Source organism: Stegostoma tigrinum, chromosome 14 (assembly GCF_030684315.1).
Source record: "Stegostoma tigrinum isolate sSteTig4 chromosome 14, sSteTig4.hap1, whole genome shotgun sequence".
Taxonomy (NCBI): domain Eukaryota; kingdom Metazoa; phylum Chordata; class Chondrichthyes; order Orectolobiformes; family Stegostomatidae; genus Stegostoma; species Stegostoma tigrinum.
In genome coordinates this window covers 36,186,891-36,198,987 of record NC_081367.1, presented here as the reverse complement: position 1 = coordinate 36,198,987, position 12,097 = coordinate 36,186,891, and the positions used below count along the sequence as shown (strand labels likewise).

At 39.6% G+C, this 12,097-nt stretch overlaps 1 protein-coding gene across 10 annotated transcripts in view; it reads left to right on the top strand.

Moving 5' to 3' along the window:
- tbl1xr1a (TBL1X/Y related 1a) overlaps positions 1-12,097 on the top strand; it is a 145,931-nt gene that overhangs the window by 65,888 nt on the left and 67,946 nt on the right. For 5 of the 10 annotated variants that reach the window (XM_048542053.2, XM_059651093.1, XM_059651094.1 and 2 more), the window contains one exon: positions 6,942-7,033. The exons of the other annotated variants lie outside the window; for them this stretch is intronic. The gene's annotated coding sequence lies outside the window, so the exon portion shown is untranslated. The remainder of the gene's footprint in view (positions 1-6,941; positions 7,034-12,097) is intronic. 10 annotated transcript variants of the gene reach the window in all.

Genomic DNA, 12,097 nt, shown 5'->3' with positions numbered 1-12,097 from the left:
TAGTGAAGCCACATCTGGACAATTGTATACGGTTTTGGTCCCGTTACTTGAAGCGGGATGATTGTTGCATTGGAGGCAGTTCAGAGGAGGTTCACCAGATTGACAGGGGATTTGTTTTATGAAGAAACATTAAGCAGATTCGATCTATACTGTGGAGTTTAGAAGAACAAAATGAGATCCAGTTGAGGTAAACAGGATGCTAAAGGGATTGACAAAGTGATCTTGAATGAGTGGTCATATCTTTTAGATAAGAAAGGTTTGGCAGATTTTAATGGAGATGAGAAGGAATTAGTTCTCTGAAAGGGCTGAGAGTGTCAGGAATTTACTATCCTGAGGATTCAGTAATTGCAGGAACACTGAATAAATTTAAGGAGGAGATGGATAAAATTTTAATTAGCTAAGGGTTATGCAGAACCAGCAAGAAGCTGGAGTTGAGATAGAGATGAATTTGCTATGATTGCATTGAATGGTGGAGCAGGCTTGATGGGTTGAATTGCACACTCCTCCTAGTTCTTGTGTTCTTATGTGTACAAATGGAACTTAAAACTCTATATGGTCTTGTCCACCGCAGAAACCAAGTGTCATGCAACTTCATTACAGGGTCAAATGAAAATTTGCTGCCTTGCTGTTTAGCCTTGTCATTTTATTGTGGATTTCTATTAAAATGTAATAACTTACTTTAGATAGCTAGTGAAACCATATGTTTTTTGGATAGCCATTAACCAATGACCTCTTGGCGCCAGAGCCTTAAGCATTTCACTGTTTCAACTAAATTATAAAGGCCAGCTAACTTAAAGCAGATAAAAAACACCTTTTGACTTTTGCGCGCCTAATGGTTTTGCTGAATGGGTTTTTTAAAAGCGCTGACCAGTAGAAGAAGGACTTTTAAAAAAAAATGTATGCCCTGCTTTTATTTTGTTTTTTAAGTAACAACTACTTTCAAAATGTAGCAATGCCATGGAAAGAAAAAAATTGCATCATTGGTACCTTTCTTGGCAGAAACCAAGAATAAATTGGGACAATTTCATTTATTTTAAATGTGAGAAGTTCAGAAATTCGGTCACTGGCTTTTGACTGAAGTTGAAGACTTTTATGATCTTAGTAGTGATCAGCAAATTTCTTAAAAAATGAACTTTTCAATTATTGGCTAGAAGAATTACACAACCCATTTTCACATTTTAAAAAAACCTTTACCGTAAAAAAAATTAAATGAATCACGTACCACTCACTATTTTCAGTTCCTTCATCAATGACCATCCCTCCATCATATGGTCAGAAGTGACGATGTTGCTTGATTGCACAATTTGTGGTTTCTCATTCTGAAGCAAAGTGTATGTATGCAGCCAGGCCGGGAGAGCACTCAGACTTTACCTGATAAAAGACATATATAACATTTTCCATAAAAGTGCTAGACCGTGACCAGCTCCGACAGGAGCGAATCTGACCATTTCCTCTTGACATTCAATAGGGAATGGCATTACCATCACTGAAACACCCACTAAACCCTCCTGAGAGTGATCATTGACCCAAAATTGAACCAGACTAGGCATGTAAATACTGTTGTTGAACGAGAGACTGGGAATTATTTGACAAATAATTCTCCTCCTGACTCCCTAAAGCCGATCCAAACCTACAAGACACAAGTCAAGCGTGTCATTGAATACTGTCCACTTTCCTGAATGGATGCAATTCAATAACTTTTGAGGAGCTTATTAGGGAGAAAACAGACTGCTTGATCAGTTCCCAGTCCACTGAATTAAGTGTCCGCTTCTTTGGAAAATGGTAAATAATGGCAGAGCTGTGTGTTATCTACAAGATGCACTGCAGCAATGCATCAAGGCTCCTTCAGCAGCATTTTCCAAATCTGCCGTTTGGAACGATCAGAGTAACAGGCATATGCAGATACTGTCAGCTACGAGTTTTCTCCCATGCCAAACACCATTCTGACTTAGAACGTCACTCAATCTAACTTTCTATATTTGCTGCTCACAGTGTGGTCTTCTTTGCACTGGGGAGATGAAACACAGTCTGGGTGACTGCTCTGCAGAACACCTGTATTCTGTCATAAAAATTACCCCAATCTTCCAATTGCCCGCCACTTCAACACATGCTGTTCCCTGGCTGACATTTCTGTCTTGGGCCCGCTGCTGTGCTGGAGCACAGTTCAGTGCAAGCTAGAAGAACAGCATTTCATTTTCTGTTAGGGGACCCTGCAGCCTTCACAGAGTCATGGAGCCGCTCAACACAGAAACAGACCCTTTGATCCAACTCATCCACACCAACCAGATACCCTAAATTAATCTACTTCCATTTGCCAACATTTGGCCCATTTCCCTCTGAACTCTTCATATTCACATACCCATCAGATGCCTATTAAATGTTGTAATTGTACCAGCCTCCTCCACTTCCTCTGGTAGCTCATTCCACACATGTACACACCCTCTGTGGGAAAGAATTGCCCCCATGCCTCTTCTAAATTTTTTTCTCTCTCACCTTAAACTTGTGCCCTGTAGTTCTGGACTCCACTACTCTGGGGAAGAGACCTTGTCTATTCACCCTGTCTAAGTCCCTCATGATTTTATAAGCTTGTTTAGGGGCATCCATTAGCCTCCAGAGCTCCAGGAAAAATAGCCCCAGCCTATTCAGTCTCCCTATAGCTCAAACCCTCCAATCCTTGTTAAAATCCTGATAAAGGGTTCTGACCCCTTCCCAGTTTCACAACATCCCTCCTGTAGCAGGGAGACCAGAATTGAAGTCAGTATTCCAAAAGTAGCCTAACTAATGTCATGTACAGCTGCAACATGACCTCCCAACTCCTAAATTCCAATACACTGAACGATAAATGCAAGCATTCAAAGGCCTTCCTCACTATCCTGTTAGCAGCAACTACTTTAAGGGAACTATGAACCTGCACTGCAAGGTCTCTTTGATCAGCAACACACATCAGGACCTTGCCATTAAGTGTATAAGTCCTGCTCTGCTTTGCCTTTCTAAAATGCAGCACCTCACGTTTATCTAAATTAAACTCCATCTACCACTGTTTAGCTCGTTGCCGCATCTGATCGAGGTCATGTTATACTCTGAGGTAACCTTCGCTGTCTACTGCACCACAAGGCACTGTGAGGCAGCAGTGCTAACCACTGAGCCACTGTGCCACCCACGACAGTGGGAAGACAGCAATGAGGGGCTGGAATATTTAAAATTCCTTGCAATCCATATACAAGCTGCACCTGTCCTGATTTGAAATCTGAGTTCTCAACATCTTCAGCAGTGACATTCACAAGATCGACATTTCTTTTCCTTCTTGTTCTGCACAGATCATTAGCCTGTACCTTGTGATCCTGTGTACTCAAAAATCTGTAGATTTTCCAAAATAGGAAATTTACCATCAAACTATCATTTAAGCTAACATCCGTTGTCAAATTTGCATGATTGTTTTACTACTTTTGTTTCAATTTTCTGCAATAATCAATGTTTGTTTTAATGGTATTGCTTGACAACCATATTTCTCAAGTACTGGTTAACATAATATAGGTGCAGATTTTTGTCTCCTTATTTCATTATTGCACTAGAAACAAAAAGCTGAAACAAGGGTGTTGCATGTTAGCGGGCTAGCTGCATCGCTGATCAAATCAGTTCTGTTGCAACAGGCAGGCAATCTTGTTACTATTTTTGGCATTCATAGATCTCAGATTTCCGGTTTTCTGGCTTTGACATAGTACTTGCACATTTAAAGAGCCAGGCTGTTTTCAGTGGATAATTTGACACCATTGTAGTAGTGCAAGCAACATCTCAAAATGAGAGAAGTGTTGATTCCATTAATTTCAATGTATGTCTGCTTCCCCCAAAATTCAAGGAATCCACGTTAACTTACTCCCCAAAGTGAGAGTAAAAGTGTCCTTATTGAGAGGAGTCAAGTGTTCTATTTTAAACTTGGGGCTTTGTGAAACTTCATGTGAAAATTATTCGATGTATGGAATGTAAGATATGATGGAAGACAAGGCTACAGCTTGTGATCTCCCAGTTTTGACCCTTTGGATTAAAAAGATGGTGTTATTTTCTGCAATTTTTCTTCAACATATCTGCCTGAGCTGCCATTAAAAAAGAAATTGAAGGTATTGAATGGGGTAACAAAAGAGCTGTCAGTGATTTTGAGAAAAGGCTTTTGAGGGAGATGAAAATATTGCAGTCTTGAGGAAATGAATTTAGGACCATAACACTGAGCTGTTTTGCCAGTGATGTGATTTTTTTTCGTTTATAATTTGAATTTGGCACAATGTTTTACTAATCTGAAATAAGCAATCTTCTGAATGGAAGAGTGCAGTGAATTTGTAAGCAAATTTCCAGAATTTTTAGGATATACAAGGCGGTTCTGCTGTAACAAATGTTTCAGCAATGTGAATTGGCTAGAGCGTGTTTGACGAACAGGGAAACGCTATTTCTAAAATGCAAACTTGTGTTGGTTATAACATGATTCCGTTGGGTAGGCATCTTGCTGTCAGGAGCCTTTTGCTAACGATACCTACAGTGTAATTGTACAATGCTGTGATTCTGAGAGTGCCTGAGAAATTCTCCCTGTCAGCCTTCATTGAAACTGAAAAGAAAGAAGCCAGCAGGCCTGTTATCAGGAAAAGTAGGGTGTAGGGGAGAGTGAAAAACAGCATATCTAGCATTAAAAGGAAACACGAGGTACAATACATGGGTACAGCAGGAGGCTCCAGCAGCCTATTTAAATTATTCGTCAGATCGAGGTTGATTTGTTTCAACCTGATTTTCCAACCTTTGCTCCATATCCCTCAATACCCTTGTGGTATGGTGATAAGGTTGCTGAAGGAGTCTGAGTTGCTATGGCAACATACATATATGTATATGTTGCAGTCTGGAACTATGGATAGTGGTGGTAGAGTCCAATGTTCTTTTAGTCACACAGCTGACCAGGAATCTCTCCCAATCTCACCGTGTGCTACTGGTAGTGTTAGAAGAATTTGCTGATTGATACTCAGTCTTTTTAATCACATTGTGAATGAACCTTCCCTGGGCATTGAGTTCTGAGGCAGGACTTCAACCTTGATCTTTTTGCTTACAAAGGCTTAGATACCTTTCACGACCTCAGGATATTACAAAGAGCTTTACAAATGCTGAATTATTTTTGAAGTGCAGTCGTTGCAGAAAATACAGCAGCCAATTTTCACACAGCACTGTCCCACAAGCAACAATGTGAAAATAACCAGACAGTCTGTCATTGTGTTGCCAACTAAGGGATAAGTATTGACCAGGACATGTGGGTAACATTCCTGCACTTTTTGGAAATAGTGAGGACAGTTGTGTCAATCCAGGAAGGAGCTGTGATGCTGTTATCACAGTCAGACCAATCTGCCTGAATAGCTGCTGACAGGTAGTACTATCTTTTTGTGTTACGCTTTTTTGGTGGTCTGCCCCAACCCCACTTTTCCCATAGGCCCAGTTATTTGTGTAGCGTGATTTTCTATAACGTATGTTATACTGGAACGCAACGATTGCGTTTATAGCAGAATCCCCTACACACATTACTATGACTTTGTTATTTACTGGAAATGACAAATCTTCTAATTCTCTCATGACAGTTATTTCAAATATTTCTGAAGTGGATAGAAGTATATCTAATGTCAGTTATTAAGCGCAAGTAATGTGAAGAGATTTAACAAAAAAACCTAGTTTTAAATCAGGCAGTTATATTTTAAAATTTGGTGTGAACTTTGTTCTGACTAGCTGGCAACCCGTTAATCTTTTGTAGAAATAAAACATCCACTTTTGTAAGACATCTGACAATTTGCAGATATCTTCAAAAATGCTGTGCTACCAATCTTTGTATTTATGTACTAAAAGAGTTCAGAGCTGGATGACACTGAGGTTTGTTTTTGTTGTGACTAAACAGTCATTTGTCTTTTAACACTTGTCTTTTGTTTATATATTATTCATCTTTAGTATACTAATCTATAAATTTGTGGCAGCACACTTAAGATACTGGGTATTTGATTTTTGGTATGGGTATTCCATTCGCCTCATTCGCTGAAACTCTGTCACTGGAGGACCTTTAGTATCTAAACCAAATCATTCTAATGTAGGTTTTGATTATTCATATGAAAGATGTTAGAGTGGAACTTGATCTTGTGCTCGTCCACTTCCTCCATGTGCATGTTCTATTATAGGCGTATGGATAGTGATCAAGATTGGGAACCTTATCAATCTAAAAAATGAGATGCTAGTAAGATTCTGATAGGATAGAAACTGGCAGTCAATACGAATGAAAACATTTTCCCTCCCTGAATAGCAATTGCAACTACCTCCCAAATTTACTAAGAAACAAAAAACAGGAGTTTTCTCAAGCTACAGAGAATATAGATATAATTTAAGAAATCATTTTGGCTTTTGAAAAAATTGTCAGGTGAGGGATAGTGGTCAGTGCATATCATTGATATAATTTTTTTTAAAAAACATCATCTTAGTGTCAACATTTCAAACTTTTTGAGCTGCATATATAGTGCACTGAAAAATATGCATTTGTGCAGTTCAAAATGGTCTCATACCTAGATTTTTGAAAAATAGAGCTTTGAATAGTTTGTAAGAGCTTTGCTTAGCTTGTTTTACAAAATTGTGAATGTAATTATTCAAAGACCCCTCCTTTGTCAGCTAACTTTAGGTAGTGAAAACTACTAATTTTTAGTGAAATAATGGTTTTACTTTAGCAGGTTTACTTTTAAATGGCTTTTTAACTCTAATACTTTACTTTCCTTGGCTGTTGTCTGCGATTATTTCCTAATCTACTGTTTATCAAAAAAGGCAAAAAAACCTGATATCATATCTCATTAGTTGTTAAATCTATCAGTCATACCCAGTTAAAATTCTCCCTTGTTTGCATTTTGCTGAAAATAATGGGGTTTGTAATGCGGTTTGTTTTGCAGGGACCTATGTAAATTTTTTTGACATCTCAGAGATACCAACCCACACTTAAGTAGTTTGGACTGATCTGTAGCAGTGCACACTGAGGAAGAAGGTGAGAGCAATTGAGTTCAACTATCTATTTAGACTAATTGACCTCATCTCTTGTGTCTTTGGATTGACACCAAGGAACATTAATAGCTTTCTGGTGCAAGTTATGATCCAGAATGTCAGAGAGGTTATGTTCTGAAGGAAAAAAAACAAGCTTTTTTGATAGTTGAAAATGAAACATAAAAATCAGCACTCATTCTGGATGGGAAAAGATGTATCTACATAATTTTTAGGAGAACTTTATAATTGGTTACACTGAACATGCTCATGTCGGTACTGTCTCCCTTAGTTTGAATAGGTACATCAAATGCTGCAACATCTGTGGAGGGAAAGAGAGTTAACATCATAGCTCAGTGAGATTTGTCTTTGCAAATTACATTGTTTTGTGTGGCATAAAAAATTAAAAATGCAGATTTAATGTATGCTGTAGTACATTGTCAGGCTGATCAGCAAAGTAGTTTTCGACAATTTGTGGGGTCCAACCCAATTAATAAAATCTATTGTGCAAGTTTCTGTTACCACATACTTCATTTATACTGGGGCTAACGGCACCTGCTTTTCAACATTTCATGTTGGAGCCTTTCTTAATACCATGGAAAGGTCTATATAATCTGGTGCAGGTATCCCCTGTTTAAAGTACATTTTTATAGTGTTTTTATTTTTTGCATTATTTGTAAATTAGGGAGGTTCCCTGGATGGTGTTGGCTGCATTTTTTTTTATTGTAGAGTGATTACTGCTAATGTTCAATCCATTTTTTAAAAAACAATTATCTGCTTTGGTTGTCACCTCTTGCCACTCATTATTCTTTCCGAATGCCGCTTGCTGCATCATTGTGAATGAGGTAGCAAGAGGTAAGCAGGGAGCAGGCGGGAAGTAGTACATTTCAAAGAGTTAGTATGGGGACTTGTCTTTGGACCTGTTGATTTTAAGGCAGCCAGATAGTTGGAATTGCGGGAATATCAACTCTCTGAAGTCCAAAGATCATGGGCCCTGTACTGAGGAAATCCTGTATTGCTGGAGCTGCACCTTTCACATGAAATTTTAAATTGAATCCCTGCCTCTCTGTTCAGTTATCTTTTGACAAAAACCTTAAGAATAGAGTAACTGGTCATTTGTCTTCTTTTGTTACTTGTTGGACCACTTTTTGTGTGCAAATTTGATGTGTTTTGATTATTTGAATTGCCTTGAAGTTATTCATTGTGAAGTGTTGAGGGCCACAAAGGACACTCTAAGAGTAAAAGTTGTTTATGTCTCAGTGATTAAAGATTGTGCCTGGGGAAATAATAATGGAGAACCAGGAAATAGCAGAGGAGTTGAAATTTTTTCTTCACTCATGGGGTATGGACATTGCTGCCAGCACTTATTGCCTGTCCTTTGAGATGGTGGTGGTGAGCTGCTGCTCTGGGCTGCTGTAGTCCAAGTGTTGTAGGTTTATCCCCAGTGCTGTTCAGAAGGGAATTCCAGGATTTTGACCGAGCGGCAGAGAAGGAATGGTGATATTTCCACGTCAGGATGGTGACTGGCTTGGAGGGAGCTTGCAGGTGGTGCTGTTTCCATGAATCTACTGCCCTTGCCCTTCTAAATGGAGGTGGTCGTGGGTTCAGAGGGTTCCGTCTGAGGATTTTTTTGTTGAATTTCTGCAATGCTTCTTGTAGATAGTACACTGCTGCTATGGAAAGTTGGTAGTGGAGTGAGTGGATGAAATGCCAATTAAACAGGCTCCTCTGTCCTGGATGGAATGGAGCTGCAGTCATCTTGGCAACTTTTGAACATTTGATCTCGTCCCTGACTTGACAATGATGAACAGACTTTGAGGAGATAGTATTTATTGCAGTATTTCTAGCCTCTTACCAACTTTTGTAGCCACTGCCTTTAGGTGGTAAGTCTGTTTGAGTTTCTGCAGGTAACATCCAGGATTTGATAGTAGGGAATTCAGTGATTGTAACACCATTGAATGTCAAGCTGCAGTGATTAAATTGTTTCTTATTGGAGAAGGTCATAGCCTGGCATTTGTGTGGCGTGAATGTTACCTGCCACTTAGCAGCCCAAGCCTGAATATTGTCCAGATCTTGTTCATTTGAATTTGGACTGTTGCAGTATCTGAGGAGTCATGAATGGCACATTGTGTAATCATTGGCAAACATCCCCACTTCTGACCTTCTGATGGAGTGAATGTCATTGGTGAAGCTGCTAAAGATTGTTGGGCCTGTGTTACCGCTCTAAGGAACTCCCTGTAGAGATGCCCTGGAGCTGAGATTACTGACCTTCAGTAACCAGGACTGTCTTCCTACGTGTTAGCTACGAGCCCAACCGGCAGTGCGTTTGCCCCTGAAACCCATTGATTCCAGTTTTACTTGATGTCAAGGGCTCCTTGATGTCACACTCAGTCAAATGCAGCCTTGATGTCAAGGGCTGTCACTCTCACTTCACCTCTGGAATTCAGCTGTACTATCCATGTTTGAACCAAGGCTGTAATAAGGTCAGTAGCTGAGTGGCCCCGATGGAACTGAAACTGGGCGTCACTGAACGGGTTATTGCTAAGCAGGTGCTACCTGACATCACTGTTGATGACACCTTCCATCACTTTACTGAAGATCGAGAGGAAACTGATGGGGCCCTAATTGGCTGGGCTGGATTTGTCCAGCATTTTATGAACAGGACATAACTGGCCAATTTTACACATTGTTGGCTAGATCCCAATGTTGTAACTGCACTGGACCAGCTTGACTAGGGGATCGGCAAGTTCTGGAGCACATGTCTTCAGTACTATTGCTGGAATGCAGTCAGAATAAATACTTTGCATCAGTCTTCACAGTAGAAGACACTAAGCTCAGGTAGTCACAATATGTATTGATAAGCAAAGTGAATGTACTATAGTCAAGTTTGCAGATGCTTACAAATGCATGGGAAAGCAGGTGGTGGGGATGACACAAAGTTTGCAAAGGAATATATGGACAGGTTAAACAAGGGGGAAACCGGCGCAGATTGTGGGAACACGTAATCTTTTGCACTTTGGCGGGAAGAATACAGGATTTGAATGTAATTTAGTGGAAAAAGACTGCAGAAAGCTACAGAACAGAGGGATTTGGGAGTCCTCTACCATGAATCTCTCAAAAAAAATCTAGCACCAATGTGGGAGGAAAGAAGGCAAATGGAGCACGTATTTCGAAGTGAATGGAGAATAAAATTGGGGAGGTTTTGCTGCTAACTATAAAAGGCATTAGTCGGATGAACATCTTAAGTACTGTGAGCTGTTTTCAGCCTTTTATTTGTGGAAAGATGTACTGTCATAGCTGCAATTCAGAGAACGTTCAATATTAGGTGTGGCAGCACTGACTGATGAGTTGAGGCTGAGTAGTTTGGGCACACAAGATTCTTAAGGGATTTGACAGAGTGGATGTTGAAAGGTTATTTCCTCCTGTGAGAAAATCGAAAACCAGAGGATTAATCTCGGAATAAGGGGTTGCACATTAAGGCAGATAGAGAGGAATGTCTTCTTTTAGAGGATTGTGAATTTGTGGAATTCACTGCCACAGATGTCTGTAGAGGCCTGGGTCATTAAGTGTATTCAAGGTTGAGAGAGACTTTTAATCAGGGAGGGAATCTAGAGTTATGGAGAAAAGACAGAACAGTGGAATTAAGATTAAAAGATCAGCCATGCTGTTGTTGAATGGCGAAGCAGCCTTGATGAGCTGAATGGCTTGCTTCTCCTACATCTTACGCTGAGTACCCAGGAAATTTGAGCTAGATTAATATGGACCAAATATTAGCAAATGGACGAGGTCACATTTGGGGTGTGCAAGTCTTTTTCTGTGCTGTATAACACTGACTCCGTAACAAAAAATTATTGATTGATAGATTCTCAACAAATGATGGTGACTATGTTTTGCCATTTCTCTTGACAGCATTAAAAGAAACTACAAATCCAACAGGTTTTTAATACTTCAAACCTGCAACTTTTGTGTTTACACAGTTATCAAGGGAGTGTGTTGTAGGGGTGAGTTGGAATTTGAAAATGGCAGAGCATAATGAGCCGAATTAACTATCAGTGAGCAGGTTTGCAGAACTACACTGGGGTTGTAAAAACTGCAAAAGCTGGAGTCAGAAATAACAATGTGGAGTTGGAGGAACACAGCAGGCCAGGCAGCGTCAGAGGAGCAGGAAAGTTGATGGTTTTGGGTCTGGACCCACTGTGTTTTCTAGTATTGAAGAGTTTTAAATTCCTAAATTTTAATTGAGTCATTTGAAAACAAAGGATTAAAGCCGCTTCTTCATTGAAATTAAAATTTGGTTTGCAGGTACTGTTTGAATCATGTTTATGGTGTGTGTTTTCGTTTTGATTTAATGTAAAAGACCCACTATAGTGTTATTGACAGTAGTGAAAGCTTTTTCCAATGATCATATCAAATGAGCCCACCAGATTGAGTCCCAAGTTTTTTTCCTCAGAGCTTATAAAATGTGGTTTTGCTTCATACATGCAAGACTGATATCCAGCCTTTGGTCAAGTTAGTATAATTCAATTTATTATTGTCACATGTACCTAGGTACAATGAAAAGCTGCATGCAGAATGAAATATAGGCTGATCATATCATACAAAGTGCATAAGGGTATTAGAACAGAGCGAGGAATACAGTGTTAGGGCTGCAAAGAAGGTGCATGAACATTAAAAATTAAAAAAGGCTCTACTCGGAAATCTATTAACAGCAGGGAAGAAGCTGTTCTTGAATCTGTTGGTACGTGTGTTTAAATTTTTGTATCTTCTGCCCAGTGGAAGAGGTTGAAACAGTTATAACCAGATGTGTGGGGCTTTTGTTGGCTGCCTTCTCAAGAAGTATAGATCGAGTCAGTGGATGGAAAGCTGGCTTGTGAGATGGACTGGGCTATGTTCACAATTCCCTGTAGTTTCCTACAGTCCTGGGTGGAGCAGTTGCCATACCAAACCATGGTGTATCCAGATTAGAATGCTTTATATGGTGCATCTATAAAAATTGCTAAGAGTCTTACTAGATATGCTGAATTTCCTTAGCCTCCTAAGGAAGGCTGTTACTTCCTCAGGAGGATAAGGA